The 12,909-nt window shown below is 38.4% G+C and overlaps 1 long non-coding RNA gene across 1 annotated transcript in view; it reads right to left on the bottom strand.

Moving 5' to 3' along the window:
• Positions 1–6,943: 6,943 nt before the first annotated feature.
• The window catches only part of LOC124504193 (uncharacterized), a 92,284-nt gene continuing 86,318 nt past the window's right edge, over positions 6,944–12,909 (bottom strand). Inside the window, exon 4 of the long non-coding RNA XR_006960336.1 lies at positions 6,944–7,087. This is a non-coding gene — a long non-coding RNA (uncharacterized LOC124504193). The remainder of the gene's footprint in view (positions 7,088–12,909) is intronic.

The following is a 12,909-nucleotide window of genomic DNA, read 5'->3' as shown; positions in this document are numbered from 1 at the left end:
AATGGGAAAAAGACTCTTCAACAAATGGTGTTGGGAAAATGGGACAGCTACATGCAAAAGTATAAAACTGGACGATTTTCTTACACCATACACAAAAATAAACTCAAAATTGAATAAGGACCTAAATGTGAGGCCTGAAACCATAAAAATCCTAGAAGAGAGCACAGGCAGTAATTTCTCTGAAATCAGCCATAGCAACATCTTTAAAACAAAAGCAAAAATAAATTATTGGGATGACATAAAAATAAAAACTTCTGCACAGCATAGAAACAATCGACAAAACTAAAGGGCAGCTTATCAAATGGAAGAAGATATTTGCAAATGACATATCTGATAAAGGGTTAGTATCCAAAATATATGAAGTACTTATACAACTCAACACCAAAAAAGAAATAATCCAATTTAAAAATGGTCAGAAGACATGAACAGACATTTCTCTGAAGAAGACATCCAGATGGTCAACATAAGCATGAAAAGGACTCATCACACATTATCAGGTTAAGGCAAGTCAAAACCACAATGACATATCACCTCACACCTGTCAGAATGGCTAAAATCAAAATACAAGAAACAAGAGGTATTAGTGAGGATGTGAAGAAAAAGGAACCCTCATGCACCGTTGGGAGGAATGCAAAGTGGTGCAGCCGCTGTGGAAAACAGTCTGGAGGTTCCTCAAAAAGTTGAAAATAGAACTACCCTATGATCCAATAATCACACTACTGAGTATCCCCAAAATACAAAAACACTAATTCAAAGGGTATTTGCACCATATAGCAACATTATTTACAACACCCAAATCATGGAAGTAGCCGAAGTGTCCACCGATAGAGAAGAATGGATAAAGAAGATGTTGTCTATACATACAATGGAAATTTACTCAGCCATAAAAAGGAATGAAATCTTGCCATTTGCAACAACATGGTTAGATCTAAAGAGTATAATGCTAAGCAAAATAAGTCAAAGTAAGATAAATACTGTATGATTTCACTCATATGTGGAATTTAAGAAAGAAAACAAAACAAATGAACAAAGAAAAAAGAGACAAATGAAAAACAGACTCTTAAGTAGAAAGTACAAACTGATAGTTATCAGAGGGGTGGCAGATGTGGGGATGGGTGAAACAGGTGAAGGAAGTTAAGAATACACGCACTTTTTTATTAAAATTTTTATGTTTATTTTTGAGAGAGAGAGAGAGACAGAGCATGAACATGAGCATGAATAGGGGAGGGGCAGACAGACAGGGAGATACAGGATCCAAAGCAGGCTCCAGGCTCCGAGCTGTCAGTACAGAGCCTGATACGAGTCTCCAACTCACAAACCATGAGATCGTGACCGAAGTCAAACCGAAGTTGAATGCTTAACTGACTGAGCCACCTAGAAGCCCCCCAAATACACTTATCTTGATGAGCATTGAGTAATACAGAATTTTTGAATCACTATATTGTACACTTGAAACTAACATAACACTCTATGTTAACTATAGTGGAATTAAAATTTTTTAAAATCGTTTTAAAAATGTTTGGTAGAATGCATCAGTAAAGGGATCTGGTTCCATGCTTTTCTTTGCTGGGAGGTTTTTGATTATTGATTCAGTTTCTCTACTTGTTATAAGTCTGTTGAAATTTTCTATTCCTTCCTGAGTCAGCTTTGGCAATTTGTGGGTTTCTAGGTAACTTTTTAATTTGTTGGCATACAATTATATATAGTATTCTCTTTTAATCTTTTTAAATTCTATAAGGTCAGTCATAATATCCTCACTTCTACTTCTGATTTTAGTTGTGTCTTCTCTATTTTTTTCTTAGTTTAGCTAAGGTTTGCCTTTTTTTTTTTTTTTGATCTTTTGAAAGAACTTAATTTTGGTTTTATTGATTATCTCAACTGTGTTTTTCATCTCTGTTTCATTTATGCTCACACTAATCTTTATTATGTTGTTCCTTCTGTTGGCATAGGTTTTTGTTTGTTCTTCTTTTCTGGTTGTTTAAGACCTACGTGTTCTTTTGCAATGAGACTTCACTGTCCCTTCATCAAGAGTTAGGGTCCATATCCTCTTATCCTGAATGCGTGGCCCTGTGACCCAATATGGCCAAGTGAACGTGGTGAAAGTTATGTTGGGTGCCTTTCAAGGCAAGGCCTTTAGCCATTGCAGTCTGCATTTCCTTCTTGAAATCTAGCTTCCGTACTGTGAGGAAGTCCAGGCAGCCATATGGAGAACCCACGTGGAGAACTGAGGACTCCACCAAGCTTCCAGCAGCCAGCAGCCACCCACACGGCAGTGAGGCCATCTTGGACCTTCTAGCCATTCCAGAGCCCCAGCAGATGCCATGTGAAGCAGTACTGCTTGATCAAGACACAGAATTGTGAGAAATGATAAATAATTCTTTTCTTTTAAGGTTATTTATTTATTTTGAGAGAGACAGAGAGAGCACAAGCAGAGGAGGAGCAGAGAGAAAGTGGGAGAATACAAAGCAGGTTGTGCATGGTCAGCACGGAGCCTGAAATAGGGCTCCAACCCATGAAACTATGAGATCATGACATGGGCCAAAATCAAGTCTCAGACACTTATCAGACTGAGCCATCCAGGTGCCCCTAAATAGTTACTTTCAGCCATGAGGCTTAGGGATGACTTATTACACAGCTGTGGAGGACTGAAACAGTAACCCCAGAGCTTCTCCTCCTACCGGGACCCCCTGAGCCAGAAGGCTCAGGGAGGATTGTGGGAGGAGATGGCTTCAAGTACTCTACGTGAGTTCTTCACATGTGCTCAAGCTGAAAGAGCATTTCTGAATATGAGAAACGCTTTTGGGTTGCTGGTAGAATTTGTCGTGTCTGACAACTGCAAAGGGAGCAGAGCTAGGCAGTCTGGAGTTCAAAAGCCACGTCTGCTGTTTGGTGGTTGGTTGTACGACCTTCAGCGAAACACTTCCACTCTCTGAATCCCAGTGTGTTCAATAGGAAATGTGGGTATTTAGCAGGGCCTTTTAAAGGATTTAGTGGAAAAACAGATTCAATGGGTCAAGCACGTTCAATGCTGCTATTGCTGATACTTCTCCATTTCCTTTTTTACCCCGCCTACAACATAACAGGAGTCCCACAGGACAGGTGAAAGTGGGTATGTTAAACCTTCGAATGATTTCAGCATATTTACCAGTCTTAAACCCGGAAACTGAAGGAGGGACAAAGTGCCTCAATAACCTAGGGAAAATTTTTTTGAGACTTTTGGAAATATAGCAGACTTGTTGAAACATCATAGAATCAGCTACATGCATCATGAAATATAAATTTATGATTCTAGTTTTTATCTTGAAAGGGATAAAATTGCAAATTATTTTTCAAGATTAAAAAAAAATCAAAGATTAACTGTATTAGAATTAAAATAAAATATTTAAAAAATCAAAGAAAAAACAGCCTGTAAACCATGACATGGAGAATTACATTATATGACCTCCTGCCCTCACCACCACCTGACAAAACACCCCATATGTATGTATACATGTACGCATGTACGCATGTATATATGTACACATGCCTGTGCACACATGCGCATATGCACAATGTAATTGTGTGTGCATCTTTACGTGTGTCTTCATGCACGTGTGCGGTATAGGTGTGTATTTTACACTGCCCTAGGCCCAAGGGGCTGATGAATCATCGAAGTTAGGGAGTGAGAACACTTAGCCTGCCCTACCTCTGCCATGCACTTGGCATACAACCTTTACAGCAGATGTCTTTGGGGTATCAGCAGAGCTCACACAGTATACAATTTGCTCCCATCTCCCATCCTTACATGCAGCCAAGTTTCTATTATGAGAGGCCCCTGCCGACACAACAGCTAATTCTGCTAAATTGGACAACTGACCCACAGTGGACCAATCAGATTCTTTCCTCCAGAAACCTGGATTAGGGATTGAAGAGAGCCAGCCAATTTATATGTCTGGAACTGCAGTGTGAATGTGAGTGCTCTCTGAGAGCCAGGGCCAAGAACACCAAGCAGACCTAAGAAGTGTGGCAAAAAGAGAATTCCTGAGTTCTCCAGGGCTTTCTACAGCCTTGTTTCTAGCCAAGCTTTATCTGTCCCTTTGGATTCCATGGAATACCCCTGAATCCTTATAATAAATTCTATTTATGTGTCTGTTTGTTTGAAGTAACTGAGATTGGTTGCTGCTTCTAACCAAAACTTCCTTATAAGCCACTTATCTTCATTATGTTTCTATTTCTTCACTTAAAAAACAAGGAAGTTTGATCAGACACCTTCCTAGTTCTAATTTACATTAATGGTACCTTCCTGGAGCCTGACTCCAACATGATGCTAGGGTTTTGCTTACGTTTCGGAGAGAGGTGGGAAAAGACATTGCAATATTTTACTGTGTAAGTTGCTTCTCCAGAAGTTATACAAAGGTAAAAGCTCATTTCCTCCAGAGCATGCCAGCTAGACAGAGTTCATCTTTATATATATCAGATAAAGTCTATACTCACTAATGGAAATAAAAATGTCTGAGTGGAAAGGAATCTTTGCAAACAGAATCCGGATAGAATATGTTTTTTCAGATGAGAATTTGGGGTATGACCCCATAAACATAAAAACTTTCCTGTCTCTATATCTTTTATTTTTTTAGTTTATTTATTTATTTTGAGAGAGGCAGAGAGAGAGAAAGAGAGCATGTAAGAGAGAGCATGAGTGGGGGAGAGGCAGAGAGAGAGGGAGAGAATCCCAAACAGGCTCCATGCTCTCATGGAGCTCGAACATGCTGTCACGTTTGATGCTCGAACCCACAAACTGTAAGATCATGACCTGAGCCAAAATCAGTCAGACACTCAACTGACTGAGCCACCTAGGTACCCCTCTATATCCTTTATATACTCTAAATTATAAAGTCCTATAAATTATATATTATATAATGAATTACATACTTATATTGTTAAGTATGATTTTGTTACTATAAACCTTGTCTTCCTAATTCAATTAAATATTCTTCCAGAGTAGAGGTCAAAATGTGTACTTCATGCTGTGAATCCCTATTGTGCCCAGCCCCATTTTTGTTATGTGGTAGTTACTCTTGAAAAACATGCAGTTAAGTTGCATTCACCACCCAAATAAACCAAGGTTTAAAGATGCTCTTACCTCACTGAAATTCTTAGGATAAGTGTATGCCTAAGTGTATATATTTCCTGGCTAAAGGGACAATTGATTAAATAAATGAATGATGCCAACAAATATTCATTGAGCTCATGCTAAGTATCAGAAAAAGTATACTCACTCACCCCACCCCCAGGTGCCCAGAGCTCTTTTCTGCAAGAGCAATGAACAAGGAAATGGAGGTGAGCTATTTCTGACAGAGGTTTATCTATGCATCCCAGAAGAATACTTTATACCCAGTAAATGCCGTGTTAATCCAGATCACTGAAGAAACAGATGGGATTATACGTACAAGGATACATAAGGGGAAACACCTTGTGAGGGAAAATAGGAAAGAAGCTGAAAAGAGCTAGGAAAGCCACTAGACCATGATGCCAGTCTGACTCTGAGTGATAGAGAGCAGGGAGAAAGGCTGGATGAAAGTCTCCTGGACTGCTATGCAGTCTGAGGAAGGTTGAAAAAAGCCATAGGAGTCCCATGGCTCCCAGGAACAGACCTGCCTTGATATTGTGCCCAGCTCAGTCACTGACTGAGAGCAGTCCATGGGAGGCATGATCTTGGTGCAAAATGACGATGAATTTCAGAGTGGAGCAGCTGGGGTCTCTGATCAATTACACCCCCCGTCGTTGGCAATCTGCAATGCATGACCACCATAGATACTCATATTTTTGCTTCATTGAATTGATGATTTTACCTGAAAGAGCCACATCCCTCTTCTTTTCTTACAATGTCCATTCTCACCATGACAGAAGAGGTTATAGATCTCAAGAGGTCAGCAACCCTAGCCATTCAATTTTACAGTCTGAAAATCCCCATTAAGAAGTCCATTAGGAAGCTTCCAGGAGCCACGCTTTTTACAACCTCAGAAAGTTCAGATCATCTGACGAATGAGCATTTCCATGGTATCACCAAGATTTGTTCTCTGAGAAATATAAGGGCGCAACAGAAGTAGATATATGTGTGACAGAGAAAGACAGACAATGGCCTATTAAGAATTTGCTCTAGCTAAGCTTTCAATGTGAGTATTTCAGTACTTACCCTGTTTTGATTAAAGTGAAAAAAAACAGAGATAATGCAGCCAAATTCACTTAATATCAAGTCACTAATATAAAATCTATTTCATGGATTTTTTTCATCCAGACTCTAAGCAATTTGGCAAAATTGCAATACAACTAGCCAAATACTCACTGACATCAAAACACCATCAAGATTAGCACTAAGTAAAAAACAAAACAAAACAAAACAAAACATTGCTTTCTGAGACTAAAAATTACTTGCTATCAACTAAAGCAAACAAAACTTATTAAAACTCGACATTTTGTTCTTCTCTCAGTGTGTTGGGTAAACACAACAGAACCATTTGAGCAGACCAGAATAACAGTATAATTTCTGTAGAATTAAAGGGCTAAGAACTTACCCCTGCTTTCATGATGTCATTTTCTTCTACTCTTATTTTTAGAAAACTCTATATACATTAATCTGGAAGAAGGAATCTAATTATATTTAAATGATGTTTTCTAGTAGTTTCTAGTAGGTTAAGCCAGACTTGCAAATGGCTTAGAAATAACAGGTTTAATAATATGTGCAAAAGGCCTATCTTTGACTGGAAAACTAGACCATTTTATGTTCATATCTTATCTTCCTACACAGCTATGGCAAGAAAAATAAATTTTGTTCAAGAAAAAGCCATTTGGCTATTTTCCTTAGATCTGCATGCTCAAGTCTAATTTGGTCCAACTCCAATGACTACAAGAAGCCAAAGGTAAATTTATACATATAGCTTATATCAGCTCTAAAAATTACCTTTTGTTCAGAATTCTCAATGAGAACAGGCAAAAACCTCCTCCCAATTGTATAATTCCTCTTCTTTAGCATTTTCTTCTTGAATATTCTTTCATTCAGCTATTTGTTCCACATTTGCTGATTATAATATGTCTATCATTCTGATAGGGTCTGTGGAGGAAATAAAATATGGGAAACACATCTTTACTCTCACAAGATGTTCAGTTTAGTTGGAGAAATAAGACATATACATACATCCCTACAACACATAATGATATACAATCAGTGAAATGGAGGTTTAAGGCTAAGACAGAAATTTTGGCCCCAATTCTTGGGTGGCATTTAAGGTAGAGCTTGTGAAAGATGTGTCTGAGATGAAAGCAGACAAAGTATGTGCCAGAAAATGAGAAAACAATGAGACAGAGAGGGAAAAAAAAGGAACAGCATGACCAGTTTTGTTGAAAGCAAGGCCCATTTAGGGGAGTAGAGAGATATGAAACTGGAAAGGTAGAAGGGGCCAGACTGGAGAATTTTTAATACCAGCCAGAGAAGTCACTAAATACCAGCTGGGAAGGCAAAAAGGAATCACTAAAAGTTCTAACAGAGAAGTGATGTAAAAAAAAATTTAGGAAGCTGTTAATCTGGTAGGGATGTGCAGATTCCTAGAAGAGGCAAAAACAGAAACTAGAAGCCAGGAGGGTATCACGAGAATCAGAGCATGAAGCAAGGGGGCCAAGTTAGGATCATAGCAGTAAGAATGGAAAAGTGGGGTCTAAAGGAATAGCTACTAAAGAAGAATTGACAGGATGTGCTCAAGCAAATGGATGACAATGGCAAGAGAGATGAACTTGAAGATGACCCCTGTGTAAGCCTGGGCAATGGAACTTGACTATGCAACCAACAAAAATAAAAATAGTGAAGACAGAAATGCTAGTGTGGATAGAAGGAATGTAGATGGAAAGTAAAAACACTAAGTTTAACCTTAATCATATGGAGTTTGTGGTGTGAATAGTATGCCTGTAGTCACTTGGTAGGGAATACGGCACTAGAGTTCAGGACACAGGTTATGGGCTTGTGATTGTAACTTAGGAGTGAGGGGGAAGATGATTCCACAGGCTCACAGAAGGCCATGGAAATAGACAATATGTCAAGAGAGGGGAGCAAGACAAGAACAGAAAAGAGAGTTCAAGATAGAACTTTGGGAAGTGTCTCCCCTTGCAGATATATTTTCCTTTAATATGTTTGGGGAAGGCAGTCCCTGAAGTGTGATTGGCTCTCCATTATCATATTCTCCCCTCAGCTGCTCTCAGAACTACCTTGGGTTGCTTACACTGTTCTTCATCACTTGGACCTCTGTGTCTCCTGTTCTTCTTCAATAATTACACCTGGATATGGTGGTGATGGTGCAGAGATGTCAGCATGTCTCCTTTCTGGGGTATCCTTTATTTATCCATAAAACCACTCAAACAAGGCTCTGGGGCATACTGAAAACTTTATTAGAATTTTGGGAATAACTACAGGAAATGATATGAGGGAGAGAAGAAAACTTAAGTCTCCATGCTAAATAGATTGTCATATCCCAGAATCCTAGAGAAAAGAAAAAGCATTACTCCTTTCACAGTGTACATTTGACTTCTTAGTCTTGTTTTCATGACTTGAAACCTATCCTTCTATTTCTCTCATTAAACAAAAGCACATTTACCTTTTTCTTTTTCTGTGCAAATTTCACACCTCTATTCTGGACCCAGTGGATTCTCTAACACTGGACCATAATGGAACACATGGAACTCAGGGAGCACAGGAAACTACTAGGACATTTCCCAGAATGTGAGCTAGTCAGTTTAGGATAACAATGCAGGTGGCTTCAGGATAACAGTCCACAGAGAGCTTTCCTACTACAAGTTCAGTCCCTGTTCAAGTATCTTCATGGTGGGAGGTGGGGATAGCCCTCTAAATTGTCCTACAGATAACATGAAAGCACAATCTCACATGCCCTTTTCATGGACAAACAATTTTTCTCAGAGACAATGTAGTCTAAATACACATTAAGGAAGAGAAACATTTTCCTAAAGGCAATATAACCTATAAAAATTTCCCCAGTTTATTTGAAATAGCTTTTTAGATTGCTAAGCAGAATAATTTTTCCCATTTTTACTCCCCTATTCTAGGATGTGCCTATGGCCCACCTCTGAAACTCTTGGCTTTCTAACAATAGAACCATTTATCTTCCCCCAAAGACCTTGCAGAAACTCTGAAGTTATAGTTGTCTTATAAGGAATTTGAGAGAAGTAGCCAGCTACAGTGGCAGAGGCATAATAGTCAGAAATGTAAAAGAATAAGGAAAATAGCAGTACAATTTAGGCCAAGAGAAAAAGAGATTTAGGGAGAAGTAGATCATAGTTTCATGTGCTCCAAAGAAATTAGCATAGAAGATAATGACAAAAGTCATTGCCAACCTAGATGTCATTGGTGACCATCTACAAAAGAGTTTCAAGAGAATGGGTGGGGGTGGAGGAGAAACCATAGAAGTTTTCTCTTCAGGAAAGAATACCCATGTAAAGAAGGGGGAAAAGGACATGACAGCTTAAGACAGTCGGAGATTGGGGGTAAGGTTTTATTTAGGTGAGAAATCCCTGGAAAATGTTATAAACAGGAAAGATTTAAGACAGGCTTGTCTCTAGTTGATGAAGCATGGTGAGATGGAAATTAGAGGAGATAGGAGGTAGAAAGCTGAAGCTATGTTAACAAGATTTGACTGATTTTATTTTCAGTCAAGGAAGTAGACAAAAATATAGAAAGATACAAAAACAAATAAACAATCAAATAATTTAAAACAATACTGAGAGAGGAGGGCATTGAGAAAGATATGTTTCCTCAAATGAACAAAAAGCCAAACCATCTGTTGGGACTGAAGAAGTGAAGTTGGTTTGGAAGTCTGAAGGTTGTGGCAGAGAACTCAATGGCTCCTACATGGAATTTGAGAGGAAGCAACAAAAAGAGTAGAATAAAAAACCACCAGACTTCCTTTACAGATAATTTAAACCAAACTTTGCAATGAGTACAATTAGAAAAGCTAACAAAATATAAAAATCAACTACTTGATGGTGATAAAGGCACTAAGAATTACCCTACTAGATTCAGGAGATAATCCAGAGACGTACGCTTGATATTAGAATTCCTTTCCCCTTGGGCGTGTTTGCTACTTCCCACAGAGACATCTGAGCAGTGCTTTTGCCAACCTTATGGAGTGAGAAGTATAAAAGTAGGATCCTAGAGACCCTGAAGATTAGGAAGAAGGATCCCTAATGAATTTCCTGTGTTGTCAGTTGAGTCTCCACAGGACCATAGGAAAACTAGAAGCAAACTAAGACCACCAAAAATTGCAGCCCAGCTTCAAATCTTCTCAATTCCTGAAAGTGCATAATGTGATCCTGGATTGCTACATTTTTCTAGGAACCTGCTGGAAGCAAGTACAGATCTTCTTTTTTCTTTTTTAATTTTTTTAATGTTTATTTATTTTTGAGAGAGAGAGAGACAGAGCAGGAGCAGGTGAGTGGCAAAGAGAGAGGGAGACACAGAATCCGAAGCAGGCTCCAGGCTCTGAGCTGTCAGTACAGAGCCCAACACAGGGTTCAAACTCACGAATTGTGAGATCATGACTTGAGTGAAGTCAGACACTTAACCCATTCAGTCACCCAGGTGCCCTGCAAGTATAGATCTTCTATGGGAAAAAAATAATGTTATTCTAGGCCTCAAATGTTTTCTCAAATGTTTTCTACAAACAAGTATTCAAATATTGCTTCTAGCACACAATGAGAATAACCAGACATACCAAGTATCCATGGATGAATTAATGGTTAAACAAAATGTTTACTATTATGGAATATTATCTAGCCTTAAAAAGGAAGGAAATTCTAACACATGCTATAACATGGATGAAACTTGAGAACATTATAGTAAGTGAAATAAGCCGATCACAAAAAGACAAATGCTATATAATTCTACTTGTATAAGGTACCTGGAGTAGTCAAATTCATAGACACAGAAAGTAGAATGGTGGTTTCCAGGGGCTGACAGGAGAGGGGAAATAAAGAATCATTGCTTAATGGGTACAGAGTTGCATTTCTGCAAGATGGAAAGGTTCTGGAGATGGATGGTGTTGATGTTTGCACAACAATATGAATGTACTTAAAACTGCTGACTGTATGCTTAAAAATGGTTAAGACAGTCAATTTTTTGTTAGTGTGTTTTAATAAAATAAAAAATTTAGAGAAGTGAAGAAATTTCTAAATCAAAACAATGAGAGAGAAATGAAGACATTCTCAGATAATCAAAAGATAAGAGAGTTTGTTGCCACTAGACCTGTCCTACAAGAAATGCTAAAGGATGCAGGGCGCCTGGGTAGCTCGGTTGGTTAAGCATCCAACTCTTGATTTCAGCTTAGGTCATGATCTCATTGTTCATATGTTTCAGCCCTGCTTTGGGCTGAGTACTGACAGCGTGGAGTCTGCTTGAGACTCTCTCTCTCTCCCTCTCTCTCTGTCCCTCCCGTGCTCACACTCTCTGTCTCTCAAAATAAATAAACAAACGTTTCTGTTAATAATAATAATAAAAGAAATGCTAAAGGGTGTCCTCCTGGTTGAGCTGAAAAGAAACTAGACAGTTACTTGATGCTGTAAAAAGAAATAAAGATCTCTGGTGAAGAGGCACTTGGGAGGCTCAATCAGTTAACTGTCAGACTCTTAGTTTTGGCTCAGGTCATAATATCATGGTTCATGAGCCCTGCACGGGGCTCCTCACTGTCAGCACAGAGCCTACTTGGGATTTTCTCTCTCCCTCTCTCTCTCTGCCTCTCCTCCATTTGTACACACATGCTCTCTCTCTCTCTCAAAATAAACAAATAACCTTAAAAAAAAAGATCTCTGGTGAAGGTAAATACATAGATAATTATAAAATCTAGTATTATTGTAATTTGGTATCAACTCCACTTTTTAAAAACATGGTTTAGGGGCACCTAGGTGGCTCAGTCAGTTAAGTGTCCAACTTGGCTCAGGTCATGATCTTGCAGTTCTGGGGTTCGAGCCCAGCATTAAGCTCTGTGCTGACAGCTCAGAGCCTGGAGCCTGCTTTAGAGTCTGTGTCTCCCTCTCTCTGCCTCTCCCCCCACCGCCTCAAAAATAAATAAACATTAAAACATTTTTAAATAATAAAAAAATAAAAAATAAATTTAAAAAACATGGTTTAAAGGACAAATGCATAAAAAACATACTACTGGTCATGTACCATGTAAAGATGTAATCTGTGGCTTCTAATAATAGAAAGGGAGAAGGGAGCTACATACAAGTGTTGTGTGCTACTGAAGATAATTGTTATAAACTCAAATTAGGGTGCTATAACCTTAGGATGTTAAATTAAATCCCTATAGTAACCAAAAAGAAAATAGGTATAGAATATACACATAAGGAAATGAGAAGGGACTCAAACGCACAACAAAAATCAACTAAACACAAAAGAAGGCAGTGATAATGGAAGTGAGGGACAAAAAAAGCTATAATACCTAGAAAACAAATAGCAAAATGCCAAAACTAAGTAAGACCCTCCTTATCAGTAATTACTTTAAATATAAATTGAGTAAGCTCTCCAATCAAAAGATAAAAACTGGCAGAAAAGGTTTCTAAAAATGGATTCAACTATATACATCTATAAGAGACTCACTTTAGATCCAAAGACACAAATAGATTGGGATACCTGGGTGGCTCAGTCAGTTAAGTGTCTGACTCTTAATCTTGGCTCAAGTCATGATCTCATGGTTCCTGGATCGAGCCACATGCCGGGGTCTGGGCTGATGACAGCATGGAGCCTGCTTGGGATTCTCTCCCTTTCTTTTCCTCTCAAAATAAATAAATAAACATTAAAAAATTTTAAAACAAAAACAAAGACATAAATATGTTGAAAGTGAAGGGATTGAAAAAGGTATTTCATACAAAGATTAA

The sequence above is a fragment of the Lynx rufus genome, unplaced genomic scaffold, assembly GCF_022079265.1.
Source record: "Lynx rufus isolate CCGP_SWC_20201006 ecotype Redwood Valley unplaced genomic scaffold, mLynRuf1.p SCAF_8, whole genome shotgun sequence".
Lineage (NCBI taxonomy): Eukaryota > Metazoa > Chordata > Mammalia > Carnivora > Felidae > Lynx > Lynx rufus.
The sequence above is the reverse complement of the archived record's forward strand: the minus strand, read 5'-3'. Positions and strand labels throughout refer to the sequence as shown.